Source organism: Panthera onca, chromosome A1 (genome assembly GCF_046562875.1).
Source record: "Panthera onca isolate mPanOnc1 chromosome A1, mPanOnc1 haplotype 2, whole genome shotgun sequence".
Taxonomy (NCBI): domain Eukaryota; kingdom Metazoa; phylum Chordata; class Mammalia; order Carnivora; family Felidae; genus Panthera; species Panthera onca.
Genome location: NC_138339.1, coordinates 142,316,768 through 142,332,004, shown reverse-complemented (window position 1 = coordinate 142,332,004; position 15,237 = coordinate 142,316,768). Strand labels below are relative to the sequence as shown.

The window sequence follows — 15,237 nt, the reverse complement described above, 5'->3', positions numbered from 1 at the left end:
ACTAAAAGAAAGAAATCCAAAACATTATAAAATAAGGTTTCAAAAAATTTTGGGGTGCCTGGGTGGCTCAGTTGGTTGTCTGGATCCTGACTGTGGCTCCGGTAATAATCTCATGGTTGGTGAGTTCAACCCCACTTTGGGCTCTGTGCTGACAGTGTGGAGCCTGCTTGGAATTCTCTGTCTCCCTCTCTCTCTGCCTCTCCCCTGCTTGCACTCTTTCTGTCTCTCAAAAATAAATAAATAAACGTAACCAAAAGAATTTTTTTTAAAAAAATTAAAAATAAAAATAAAATCAAACTGGCCTCTCTTTTTCTGCATAAGAGAAGATGAGTCTTTCATGACACAGTTGACAGCGTGAAGCATGGTGCATGTAGAAAAAAGAGCACCACGATAAACATTCACAATATCGTTACCACGCTGTTGATCAGCTTGTAAGCTAATTTCAAGGGTAAAATGTGGGTCTGGGATTTATGCCTTGTATAAAAAATAATCAACTTTCATTATTTCTGTGAGTCATAGCATTTTAATTTTTTCTAATTAGATGTGATTACTATTCTTCCTCACAGCAGGATGGCAAAGAAGCGTAAAAAACACGAGGCGCCACATACATAAGGGGGAAAATGACACAAAGGAAAACTAAGGACGTCGTTAGTAAATAAGAGAGCTTTTTTGTTCTCAGGTGGCAGTGGCCATTCCCTTGGTGGGAAAAATGGACACTGTGACAAAGCATGGTGGGTAATTATTCTCTTTTTAAAATATTCTTTTGCAACATGTGGATCAAGGTCCAAGGACAGAAATCATTTCCAAGTGGAGAACAAAATAATGTCAGAGTTCACACATTTTGATTAGGGTTATTCAGCTGATCAGAATAAATTGTCTTCTAAATATTACGAATCATGTAGTTTTTCACCAAATAGTCTTCTCTTTCTTCTATCTGTACCTTCTGGTAAATGGAAACCAGACCATTCTATAGAAATCAAAGAAGACACCTAAATCCAAAAGAATCAAAGATGTGAAGTTCTAACTGCAACGTTGAGAAATGTTCCCCTAAAGATCCATCACAGAAGCAAAAGGTACATGAAAGATTCCTGATGCCCTCATTCTTCATTTAATGATGTGTTTTATCAAAATTGTTTATTCACATAGAGAAATTCTTTACATATATGTTCTTTTGCAGGTGAGTTTGTCAAGGAGTACTTTCTTCCCATGTAGGTTCTGCAAAATCAGTTGTGAAAGTACGTTAATTGGTAAAATTAAGTTCAGACAACACAAACGTAAGGAATTATTTCACAATTGCACAGTCTGCTTGTCATACAAATCATACAATTCTTTTGTGGAAAATGATCTGTTTTGATACCCGGATTAACTACTTAAGCTGTCTACACTGATCAAATCAACTGGAAAACGTTCATTTTAATTCTCTTCTTCCCTTTATGTTCTGCAGAGAACAGAAAAAGTCAATAAACCAAAATAGTTACGTTTTACTAATTAATTTTATAAAGATTCACCTTTTAAATGCTGTTTTATGCGGTTCAATCTGCATGACATGAAATTGGAAATTTTATACGAATATATTTCACAACATAAGAGAATAATCCCCCAGGTCATTATTTTATTCCCAAATTTATGGCTCCCAAACCCAGATAAATCCTGGACAGGCAACAAAGATTACCCAGATTACCAAAGTTTTCCTAATTGGCAATTCATAACTTCCAGCTGCTCTGAACAAAACCTATCACCCATTGAAATGTTGACATTTTCTGCCTCATTAAAATCTTCTGCAATAGTCTGTGTGAATAGATTGTTCAATTAGCCATTATTTCTGAAGATATACAGAGAGGTGATAAATGATTAGGACGCCAAATACAATTTGTGGTGTCAAAGCAAGCCTATTTTTACTGTATCCAGTATATTCATTATTAGACCACATTGGACTCAGATCATGATGGTCAGGTAGAGTTTGTTATCCCATGGAACACATTACATTTTGTACCTTAAAATGGAATTTTGTTATGGTTTTGGCTTTCCTTCCCATGAAATCATCATTCTTCTTTTTTACATATTTTCACAATTACTAAAGAATTTTAAGCATTTTTTTTCCAAGTAAGCTCTAGGCCCAACATGGGGCCTGCACTCACAACCCAACATCAAGAGTCTCATGCTCTCCTGACTGAGCCAGCCAGTCTCCCCCATGTTAAGGATCTTCTATAACCAAATTAGCAGATCTTCTTACAAATCCCTTGATAAAATTTTAGTGAGTTCAATATAATTTACTTTTATGTTGGGCAAAATCTGTACAATAATGAGTGACTGCATTTTTTGTGCACCCACCGTATGGATCTCATCACTGTAGAGATAGATGTGCATAAAAGATAAAGATCACTAATTAGTAATTTCTGGATTTGGGGTCTATGCTGTAAAATGTAAAAGAGAATTTCCCAGAATAAAAAAAGGAATTACACTTAATGGGAGTCTGACTCACACAACTCCAACCTGTTTTTTATCCATTAAAAAAAAATATTTCATTATATATCAAAATTAATAAAATCAACATAAAAATACATTTTGTAGAGAAGTATCTGTTTTCAGCTACCATAAAGTCACAGCCCTTGGCATGATGGTACATATGATACAAGGGTAAAATATGTCCACAATATTTAAGGTTTGTATAGGTAGGGTTTTTTTTTTTCTGATGACTAAAATACTACAATTGTTATACAGTCAGAGAGCACATTAAGCCATAATATATTCCATATTTACATAGCATGTTTAGGGGTTCTAAGGATTTCTGACAGGGAGACTATTCCACATTTGCTAATGTTTTACTTCACTAACTTCTAATCTTATTTAAGAGCAACAAATAACTACAATAATTTTTGTAGTGATACGTATTCGTCACTTCTATTTTTTTTCTACCAAATTCTTGGAGTTCCTTTAACCCATCCCCTTGGGGAGGGGTTAATGTAGGACTCTAAGGAAACAACATGGATGATATTACAATAAAAAGAATATGAAAAGCTAAAATACTGGGTTCAGGTGGTCTCTTCTTGAGTCTGGTTCTACTAATAAAGTCAAATAAGTCATAAAGATTCACCTTTCCTCAACATTTTCTTCATGGTATGTAACAGGAACATAATAATATTTCTTACAGGGGTGCCTAGGTGGCTCAGTTGGTTAAGCATCCAACTTCAGCTCAGGTCATGATCTCACAGTTCATGGGTTCCAGCCCCGCATGGAGCTGCCAGCTCAGAGCCTGGAGCCTGCTTCAGATTCTGTGTGTGTCTCTCTCTCTCACTCTGCCCCTCCCCTGCTTGTGTGCATGCTCTTTCAAAAATAAATAAGCATTTCTAATAAAATAAAATTAAAAAATAATATTTCTTACAACGCAATACAAATATAATTCTATTGACATGTAAAAATAAATTTTTGCTGATACTTTTAGATGAAATCCATCTATTCCAGACAGAAGAGTATTTGTGCTTTACTCCATTCTAATGGCAACCAGTGTATTGTAACGGCATTTGGACATACTCGGATATTTAAAGGTGAGGCTAATTTTCATACGTGGCTTTAGAAAACCATTTCTTCATAACTTTCAGTACCAGATCACCTTCCACATGTTTTTATTACCTATGTTTAAGATCTAAGGTCATGACTATCAGAGCCAGTGCCTGGTTGCTATATTGTGCTTCCTTGATAGTTCATCTACAAATAACCCACCTTTCTCCTTTCTACGGGTCTGTACTGTAAGGCAATGCAGCATAGAGTGTATTGAACTCCATGGTACAACAGACTGCTCCACAAAGCCAAACGCTGAGTTCTCCTTATAAGGAAGTTCTCTCCCTGAACATTCCCTTTGCTATTAAACTTGGAAGTCCCAACCTCCGGTGCAGACACTGATTAGTTATACTTTGGATTCAGGTAGCCATATTTTGGGAGGCCATCCCTGCTCTACCAATGTCTCATCTGGCATCTTCAAAACTTTACAGCTTTATTGAGGTATAATGGACACATAAAACACTGCATATATTTAAAGACCATAATTTGATTAGTTTTGACATACGTATACACTCGTGAGATCATCACCACCCTTATGATGAACATTGTCTATCATACCCACAGTTTCTTTGAGCCCCTTTTCTATCAATCTTTACTGCCCTTCCACGACTCCCCCCAACCCCACCCCAGGCAACCAATGATCTGCTTTACATCACATGGACTAATTTTCATTCTCTAAAATTATATATAAGTGGAATCATATGATACGTAATCATTTTTGTAGGTAGGCACTTAGCTTCTTTCACACAGCATAATTATTTAGAGACTCATTTATAATGTTGTTTATTTTAAAAGTTCACTGTTTTGGGGGTGCCTGGGTGGCTCAGTCATTTAAGCAACTGACTCTTGATTTCAGCTCAAGGCATGATCTCTGCATTCGTGAGACTGAGCCCAGAGTCAGGCTCTGCCCTGACAGAGTGGAGCGTGCTCAAGATTCTCTCTTCCTCTCTCTCTGAGCTACCCCCCACCCCTACTCAGTCGTATGCTCTCTCTCTCTCAAAATTAATAAGCATTTTTTAACTGTTGAAAAAAATAAAACTTCACTCTTTTTAAATCATTGATTATTTTTCCATCATATGGATATACCACAAGGCATTTATCCATTTACCTCCTGATGGGTATATGGGTTGTTTCCAGTTTTTAGCTATTAAAAATTAAAGCTGCAGGGCGCCTGGGTGACTCAGTCAGTTAAGCGTCCAACTCTTGGTTTCAGCTCAGGTCACAAACTCATGGTTAATGGGTTTGAGCCTTGCATCAGGCAACATGCTGTTGGTACAGAGCCTGCGTGGGATTCTCTCTCTCCCTGTCTCTCTGCCCCTTCCCCGCTCTCTCTCTCTCTCTCTCTGTCCCTCTCCCAAAAATAAATAAATAAACTTAAATTTTAAAAAAATTACACTTCCTATGAACATTTATGCAAATCTTCATGCAGTCAAATGTTTTCATTTCTCTTGGATAAATGCTTAGGAGTAGAATATCTGTGTCATCTAGTAGGTATGCTTTTTGCTTTTCAAGAAATTGGCAAACTTTTTTCCAAAATGGTTCACCATTTACATCCCCATCTGGGTGTATGAGAATTTCAGTTCTTTCAGGTCATTACCCACTCTTAAAATAGTGTTTTAATATTAGGGATTCTAGAAGCTTTATATGAACAACTCTTTGGGGTTTTAATTTACATTTCCATAAAGAACTCTGAATATTGAGCAACCTATAAAGTATTAATATGATATCCATATATCTTCTTCAGTAAAGTAGTCAAATCTTTTAGCGATTTTTAAATTAGGTTTTTGTCATATTAATTTTGAATTGTAAGTGTTCTCTACATAGCCTAAATGTAAGCCCTTGGTCAAATACCTATTTTAAAAACATTTTTCCCAATGACTTGTCTTTTTATTTCTGTAAAAGTGTCCTATAAAGAACAAATGTTTTAGTTTCAGTGAAGTTCTATTTAATCAGTTTTTTCTACAGTTCATGCATTTGGTGTTCAGTGTAACATATCCTGGCCAAATCTAAGCCAATCTGGCTTTCTGTTGCTTAATGTTAGTATGTCACATATTATCTTATCCTTTTACTTTTAACCTATTTGTGCCTTTACACTTAAAATGTGTGTCTTGTAGGCAGACTGGAATTTAACTTCTAATTTTAATTTTAAAGACTTGTTTTTTAAATTTAATATATGGCTCTATGCCCTTTAATTGGACTGTCCAGCCATATGCATATTACATAGCTATTGATAGGATTGTGGTTAACGTGACTATCTTGCTTATTATTTTTTATGTGCCCCACTTACTTTTTGTTCCATTTTCTCTCCTGTTCAGTCTTCTTTGGATAAAATATTTTTATTATCCCATTTTATCTCCTTTATTGATCTAACAGCTATACCTTGTGGACTTGTTTTTGTTTATTGGTTTGTTTTGGTTTTTTAGTGGATGCCTTGGAGATTTTACTGTATCTCTTTAACTTACCGTAGTCTACTTCCAATAAAAGGACCTTACCATGATACACTTACATTCCTCTTGAGGAATGACTCGTCTCCCAGCCTCTGCTCTCTTATAGTCAAGAGAACAAACACGCTTCTATGTACTTCTGCATACATTATAAATTCCAAAATTGAGCCCTGTTAATTTTATTTTTTTAATGTTTATTTCTGGGAGAGAGACAGAAACTGAGTGTGAGCAGGGGAGGGACAGAGAGAGAGGGAGACACAGAATCCAAAGCAGGCTCCAGGCTCCCAGCTGTCAGCCTGATGAGGGGCTCGAACCCGTGAACCATAAGATCATGACCACAAGATCACGACCTGAGCAGAAGTCAGACGCCCAACCCACTGAACCATCCAGGCACCCCTCAGCCTTGTTAATTTTAAACACTGCACTATATTTTAAAGAGATTTGTAAAATGAAACAAAAACAAAGCTTTTATATCATTGTATCATTTCCAGTGCTAGTCCTTCCTTTATGTAAACTGGGATTTGTATCTGGTAACATTTTTCTTCTGTCCAAAGGATTACCTTTACCATTTTTAGAGTAAAAGTCTAACAGTAATTAACACGTTCAGCTTTTGTATGTCTGAAGGAGGCTTTGTTTCTTCTTCCTTTTGAAAGATACTTTCACTGGACATAGAATTCTAGGTTGACATGTTTTTGTTTGTTTAAATATCTCAAAAAGGTTGCTGTATTTTTTTCTGGCTTCTGTTATGAAAAAATTGGCTCTTGTTCTTACCCTTGTGCTCTGGACACAATGTATCTTTTCTTAAGTGTTTTTAAGATTTTCTCCTTGCGACTGGTTATAAACAATTTGAATAGAAATTTTATGGTACAGTTTCATTTTTGGTTTTATCCGTAGTAACAACTTGCTGAAATTTTTGGACCTCTTAGTTTATTATCTTTATCTAAACTTTAGAAAAATTCTGGCCACTGTTTTTTAACTAATAAATTTTATTTTGGGGAGAAGTTTTAGGTTCACGGCAAAATTGAGAAGCAAATGAAGAAACATCCCACATAGCCTCCTATTCATTCCCCCACCATGGACTTGACACACCAGATTGCTACATTTGTTGCAATCAGTGAATCCACATTGACACATGGTTATCATTCAAAGCTTACTGTCAGAGTTTAATCTTCACTGTAGTATCACTCAAAATAGTTTCACTGCCCTAAAAATCCCCTTTGTTATGCTAGTTTATTCCTTCCTAGGATGGAACCACTGGTGACCACTCATCTTTTTACTGTCTCCACAGTTTTGCCTTTTCCAGAATACCATATAACTGGAATCATACAGTATGTAGCCTTTCAGAGTGACTTCTTTCACTTAGAAATACACATTTAGTTTTTTTTCCCATGTCTGGCTTGATAGGTCATTTCTTTTTAGCTGAATAATATTCCATTGCCTGGAGGTACCACAGTTTATTTATCTACTCATCTATTTTCCAGTTTGGGGAAATTGTAAATAAAGCTTCTATAAACATCTCTGTGCAGGGTTTTGTGTGGAAATAAGTTTTCGTTCATCTGGATAAACATCAGGGAGTGCAGTTGCTGGATTGTATGGTAAGAATATGTTCAGTTTTGTAAGAAACTGCCAAACTGTCTTCTAAAGTGGTTGTACCATTTTTTTCATTCCCACCAGAAGTGAATGAGAGTTTGCATTATTCCACATCCTCATCAGCATTTGTTGTTGCCATTTTGGGGGGTTCTAGCGATTGGTTGGTGTGCATGTTGAATGTCTTTTCATATGCTTACTTCCCATCTGTATATCTTCTCGGGGGAGGTGTCTGTTCATCTCCTTTGCCCATTTTTAAATCTGGTTGCTCAGTTTCTTAGAGTTGAGTTCTATGAGTTCTTTGTGTATTTTGAATAACAGTACTTTATCAGTTGTGTCTTTTACAGATGTTTTCTCCTAGTCTGTGGCTTGTCTTCTCATTCTTTAGAGCCATTATTTTTCAAGTAGTTTTCCTGTACTAACCCCCTCTGTTTGGGGAATTCTCTGTTACATTTACCTTAAAACACCTGAAGTCATCCCAGAGCTGATATGGTTCACCTTTTATTTTTTAAGTTTTTTTTTAATGCTTATTTTATTTTTGAGAGAGACAGAGCATGAGCAGGGAAGGGGCAGAAAGAGAGGGAGACACAGAATCTGAAGCAGGCTCCAGGCTCTGAGCTGTCAGCACAGAGCCGGATGCAGGGCTCGAACTCACAAACTGTGAGATCATGACCTGAACCAAAGTCAGACACTTAACCGACTGAGCCACCCAGGTGCCCCATCTTTTGTTTACTTTTAAGTTTAGATGGTTTCTTTTCTTCTTTCATTTCCTCATATTCACTTATCTTTTCCTCCACAATGTGTGATCTGCAGTTAATCTACTATTAGTTTCCTCTAGTGTATTTTTCATCTCAGACTTTGTATTTATCTAAAAGTTTGAGTAGCACCTTTTTCATATCTTCCATATATTTCTTTCATATGGTCATTCTTTCCTTTACCTTCCTGAATATATGGAGTCTATTTATAATAAATCTTAATCTCTGTGCCTATGTTTATACTGCCTGTGTCATCTTTCTCTCTTTCTGTTAATTTTTCTCCTCATTACAGGTTGCCTTTCCTTGCTTCTTTGCCTGACAAGTAATTTTAGATGAGAGGCCAAACTTTGCAAATTTCATCTTATTGAGTGTTGGGTATTTTTCTATACCTTTAAATATTCTTGAGTTTTATCCCAAGGTGCAGCTAAGTTACTAATAAACAGTTTAAGCCTTTCAAGCTTCTACTTCAAGCTTTGTTGGGTGAAACCACAACAGCTTTTAGTCCAGAACCAACTCTGATGTCCACACAATATAGGGTTTCTCTGAGCTACCTAGAAAAACACGAGGCCTTCCTCACCCTGTGCAAGCTTTGTGAGTTGTTCAATCTTCCCTTTCCAGTAGTTCTTTCCCTGTCCTCAAATAGTCTCCTCAGATGCATGCACTGATCACTATCAGCTGAGGACCCAGGGTGAGCTGGGAGCCTTGAGATCTCCAGAGCTCGCTCTCTGTGCACCTCTCATGTGGGGAGCAGCTCTCTTCTCCAATATTCTTCCCTGCAAATTTCAGCCACCTGGGCTTAACAAAATTTTGAAGTCTATCTCTCCTAACTCAGGGAGACTTCTGGACTCTATCTATCTTCCCCCTTCCTGTGCTATGGCATGGAAACTCTCTCTAGGAAGGAAGGTAGGACAATCATAGATATTTACCTTGTTTGTTTCTCCTCTATTGTGGATCAGTATCCTGTGCTGCCTGGTGTCCTGTTTCTGCAACCCATTGTTTGAATTATTTTTCTAGATTTGGTTATTTAACGTGGATAGGCAAATGCAGTCTGCATTGCTCCACTGGGGACAGAAGCAGAATTCTGTCATTTTTACTGTAATGTAAAAACAATCTCTGCTATTTATTTGCCCCTCATAACAAGGCTTGGCAGGGAGGCTGAAGGACACTAAAACAGCTCCTCAGACTTAGAGGAACTTAGGGTCTTAGGAGCTTAGAAGACCTTAGGGTCTTCGGGTGGTCCCAGAAGCCAGAGTCTGCAGTTGTCCCAACACCAAAGATCCTGACCAAAAGCAGTCACTTGGGAGTGGTTCTCATCAAAAAGTACTCACTCAGTCAACCTGCAGAACACTCAGCTAGTGCAGCTAACTCACTGGTGCTGTTTTACCTACTTACAGGAAATCAAGCAAGAGGAAATTGCTAAAAGTGGGGTTAGGATAGGCAGTGTGTTGGGGGAACAGACAGAGCAAAGCACACTGGCTTCCAGGCCAGGACGGCCACCAAGATAGCCTCCAGCACCCTCACTTCTGCTGAGAAAGGCTTTGCATGCCCGACATGAAGCCCAGCACCCACCTGCCTTTCCTGCTTCGAGAGGCACTAATTATCCTTTGCCTTCTCCCATCAGGATATAGAAACACTGGGCCTTGCTTGCCAGGACCATGTTGCTATAGTACATCTTGTAGATGAGGAAAAACAGGACTGGAGGCTGTCTGCCTCTTTATCTGGTAACAAATCAAGAGCTGGTGCTGTCGTGACACACAGAGACTTATTTCTTTCATCACCATTGCATTCGTCTATTAATTACTTTTCAAATAATACACATGAATTGTCCAAAATGCAAAGAAAGATAAAGCTTAACATTAGAGGCATCCTCAGACACACACACACACACACACACACACACACACACACAGACATTGCTCAGATATTGTTCTGTAGACTTCCTGTCTTACACTGGAATATGTATGGTCTCACAAATATATAGGTGTGTATTTCTGCGTGTGTGTGTGTACTTTTTGAATTTTTTCGCTCACCTTGTTTTCTGACTATTTAAATAATTGCACAGTACAACATTCGTTGACGGGCATAACAAAATATACTTAAATGTTCCTCAATAATGAAATATTTCAGGTGTTGAAAAATTTTGAGCATCATCAAATTGTGCTATACATTTTTAAATGTCAAATTATATCGGATAAAATTTTCTATGCATTTTTTGTTAGACTATGCAAACTTCTACCTTTTGGTTGCTAGGCTTTCAGCGTAGCACTGTGAGTTAATATTCATATATCCTGAAGAGGTGAGAGAGTGTGTGTGTGTGTGTGTGTGTGTGTGTGACCACGGCCAGATCACTGCTACATGAGTTATTGCATATCTATGAGTTTTAGGCAGCTGCCGTCTCCTTAGCTGGCATAAGTTGTGGAGTTATAAAAGGCTTCACTCACCAAAATATCTCCTCTTGATTGGTCTGTCAGAAATTTCCAATTTTCCTGTCACTCCATAAAGACCTTCTAAAGGTGCTCTGCATTTTAACTAGACTAAAATAGACTTTTACTTGAGAAGAGTAACATTATCAGAGATTAGTCTCTCAAATTATTCCATTAGCACCCATTATCATTGCAAAGAATGCAGGGTCCTGAGGGGATGGGACTTAAGATAGACAAGCTGTGATTGGCAGCAGAAGGACTGAGGTGTATGGCGAGGATGTTGACATGTTAGGTGCAGATATGTGGTCAAGTGACCACAGCTTTCAGCCTGAGCATCAGTAGAAGGACTTCTCAAAATATCGTCATGATTCATGTTCACAGCAGCATCGAAGGGCTATGTCCAAAGGCCATGTGCCACCTCTGTCTGCAGCAGTCCGGCCAGGAGAGGACTTGAGATCGAGAAGGTGAAGGAGTCCATTTTTATTCTTTTCTACATCCTCCCACAGTGCCTGTATCCTGGCTCTAGAAAGCAAACCGTTAAGGCTTTTCTCAACAGCCAGAGAGCCAAGCAACTCTCAAGTGGTGTTAGAACATATCAGAACAGGGGCCCCTGGGTCCCTCAGTTGGTAAAGCTTCTGAGTCTTGACTTTGACTCAGGTCATGATCTCACGGTTTGTAAGTTTGAGCCCCACATCGGGCTCTGTGCTGACAGTGCGAAGCCTGCTTGGGATTTTCTCTCTCCCTGTCTCCCTCTGCCCCTTCCCCACTTGCTCTCTATCTCTCTCTCTCTAAATAAAAGATAATAATAATAAAATAAACTTAGAACATACCAGAACATACACGGGTGGATGTGACGAGCAAATCTCCATCTTCCATTCAGACCAGGAGAATAGGGTCATTTGTGTCTTACAAAACAAGTTCTGCTATTACACAAAGAATAGTTAGTAACGATAACACAATCTCAGAGCAACTTGGTCTCAGAAATGTTTATCAAATATGTTTTATGATCCTGAGTACACAATGAAAAAGTCTGATGCATGAATCGTTTCTCTTCCACCTAGAGAAGAAACACTAATGAAGCAGGGGTCAAATATTGATATGCCTGCAGTCACAAAACCCTAGACCCTTTCCCAGTTCATCTCACCAGTAATTTATTCACCGCTGTCAACTGCAGAAAGAGCAAACTCCTCACCGCCGCGACCTTCCCTCTTTCCTCTCAAGTTCTTCTCGCAAAACTATTCAGTATCTCTTATTTGGCGATTCCACTGCGGAGAGCCCACACAAAACTTCCAGACTGGTGAGCCTGCACTGACATCTGCTTAATTTTGAGCAAAGAATACGAACAAATTATGTGGCTATTTTGGCATCTTACGGATATCGTTGCTCTATGTTAATTCCATTATTTCATTCCTTATTAGGAATCAAAAGCGGACACAAGACAGAAAGGGAAGAGAGGTGGAAATAAAACAGAAAGCTTTCTCAGCTCACCATCTTAAGAGTCACTAGCACTATGTGCGAAACATTGTGGCGCAAAAAAGTTTAAAATTCTTAGCTAGAAAACAACTATGTTGAACTAGTTAATAGTTGTACTGTAGTGCCTGAGCACACATGCTATGGAATCCGACTGGCCAAATTAACTGGCTCCACATCTCACCAGCTGGGCGACCTTGACCAGTCACTTCACTTCTCTGCGCCTCAGCTGGCCAATCAGTAAAACGGGATGACAGTAGTACCTCCCTCACAAGGATTGTGAAAATTAAATCCTATAAGTAAAACCCATTAGAAATGGGTCAGACTCGGGGCGCCTGGGTGGCTCAGTTGGTTAAGCGTCCGACTTTGGCTCAGGACATGATCTCACAGTTTGTGAGTTTGAGCCTCATGTCGGGCTCTGTGCTGACAGCTGGGAGCTTGGAGCCTGCTTCAGATTCTGTGTCTCCTTCTCTCTCTGCCCCTCCCTAACTTGTGCTCTGTCTCTCTATGTCTCTCAAAAAATAAATAAATATAAAAAAATTTAAAAAACAGAAATGGGTCAGACTCACGGAAAGAGCTTTATAAATGGTAGCTGCTCCCATTATTATATTTATTATTATTATTATTATTGAGTCAGGACATAAACGGTGTGAAAACAATGAGAGAAACATAAAACATGGTCTCTGTTCCCAAGGACCTTCAATCCTATGAGGAATAAAAGCCCCACTGAGGCAACAGTGAGGGAACAAAAGGCCCATCGTTTGTACTTCTCATGACCAGTTCAATAAAAGCTCCAGGAAGGGCAGGCTCAGCCTGACCCACCCCTGCAGTCACAGGATTCTTGGAAGGGCATGCCCACAATTCAGGCCTTGAAGAATGAACAGGATTTCAAAAGTTGCTCTAGGCTTGCCCTTGGACATGTGGTCCCCAGATGTGTTTTGTTTGGCTTATGCAGGACTTTTAATACATTTTAATTAGTTGCCAACATTTAAAATTAGATCATCCTCCACCCTGCTTCAGCCATTTAATTACCTGCCTGGTTCTTGTCATGAATTGAGTTTGCAACCCCTAATCTATGGACTTAACACCCATTCTTATTGTCACGAGTAACTATAAGCTTTGGTAAACATATTAGAATGATTTATTTTCTTCATATAACTCTGCACCATGCATAATAGCAAGGGTTCATAAAAGTTCTTTTCTTTTTAAAAGTAGTTCTTTCTTCTTAGAAATGGATTTCTAACCAGGCCAGCTTGGACCAGATTTCGGGAAGAATTATAAAATGCATTATGATTTCTTCAACTGTTTTGTCTCTATTGTTCCTTTTTTATTGGGCTATTGGATTAGAGCTTAATGAGCTATCTTTTACAAAGAAAGCATAGGACCTTGCAGTGCACGGGGAGAACCTATAACTCACTTGCAAACATTGATAACACGGCAAAAACTTCCTAAGAGACCAAGTCCTGATTTGACCTTGGTTGGAGCTAAAAGGGCTGCCAGGATGCATTTGGGAAAGGAAGGAGAAACACCAAAGCTTATGCCTACATGCTATCCTGACCACCTCCCATTCACCCTGTTGGTGAAGTAGGGATCCCAGGCCCTAAAAGGTATGAGATGGTCAAATGCACAGTCCCCAGTAATGGCAGTGGGTCACTTACAATACTCCCAGCCTGGGGGAGGAGGGCACTACACGGCATGCAAGGCCCACATGGGAGTTGCATGCAAGGCCCACATGGCAAGATGAACCAGCAGGGGCCATGAGACTCAGGCTCTATAGTGGCAAGAGCGGGAGGTGACCCCTGGTCCCTACAGAAGGATGGAATTTTCTTGGTAATTTTGCTGGCCTGCAGAAAAGTGAACCTATTAGGTTGAGGTCCAGGTGGGGGGCAGTGAGGCCAGATGATAGGGAACTACCCAGTGTGAGATTTCTCACTGGTTGGGGACAGACCTGAGGAAAGCAGGGAACTCCCAGTGAGGCTCTGGGGGGGGGAGGGGGGGAGGCTCAGAGACATCAAAGCAATGCATGGACTTTCAGGCTTTCCAATGTGCATGAGAACATTTAAAAATATTTATTCTGATGGTTTTAATTTTTTTTTTACATTTATTTACTTTTGAGAGAGCTCACGAGTGGAAGGACAGAGAGAGGGAGACTGAGGATCTGAAGCAGGCTCCGTGTGCTGTCAGCACAGAGCCCAACGCAGGGCTCACACTCACAAACCATGAGATCATGACCTGAGTCAAAATCGAGAGTTGGCCACTCAAGTGACTGAGCCACCCAAGTGCCCCTATCTTGATATTTTAAAATCATGTACAGAAAAGTATAAGTTTCTAACTAGTGGTTTTCATGCACTGATTATATTTCTTTTTTTTTTTACGTGTATTTATTTTTGAGAGACAGAGACCGAGCATGAGCGGGGGAGGGGCAGAGAGCGAGGCAGACACAGAATCCAAAGCAGGCTCCAGGCTCTGAGCTGTCAGCACAGAGCCCAGTGCTGGACTTGAACTCATGAACTGCAAGATCATGACCTGAGCTGAAGTCGGACGCTTAACTGACTGAGCCACCCAGGTGCCCTGTGACTATATCTCTTTTAGTATCAAGGTGTTGGATCTCAAACACACTTTTTTGATGGGCTATCATATACAGTTCTTTCCCTGTTTGCAATATTGTAATATGAATGCATCCTTTCTATAATTGTGTATCAGATCAAGTCAGACCATGCCTCATCAGGGCTTCTCTTTTATTTTTCCCACAGGCCACGCTGGGTAAGTTCAAAGATACAGGTTCCACGGCCCAAACCTCCATTTTCAATCATTGTTCGTTATAATTCCTTATAACATTTCCTTCAAAATCACCTTGGTTTCACTACTTTAAAATTGCCTTTTCATGATCTACAGAAGATGATTCACACTCACATCATGGCTACCTGAAAATCTGACATTCTCCACAGAGAAGTAACACATGTCCTCCATGCCCGCCCAGAGGGAAAAAATATAAAGGAA

General features: G+C 39.3%; 1 long non-coding RNA gene across 3 annotated transcripts; it reads right to left on the bottom strand.

Annotated features, from left to right (window-relative positions):
* Nucleotides 1-303: 303 nt before the first annotated feature.
* LOC132681648 (uncharacterized) lies at nucleotides 304-12,728 on the bottom strand. 3 transcript variants are annotated; one of them, XR_009611166.3, is made up of 4 exons: nucleotides 11,912-12,728; nucleotides 11,598-11,687; nucleotides 9,271-9,437; nucleotides 304-1,215 (listed from the first exon to the last, which is right to left on the bottom strand). It is a non-coding gene; the product is annotated as an uncharacterized LOC132681648 (long non-coding RNA). The 3 variants fall into 3 exon arrangements; XR_009611164.3 differs by having other exon boundaries at nucleotides 11,598-12,725; XR_009611165.3 differs by having other exon boundaries at nucleotides 9,271-9,405; nucleotides 11,598-12,722.
* Between the last annotated feature and the right edge of the window lie 2,509 nt (nucleotides 12,729-15,237).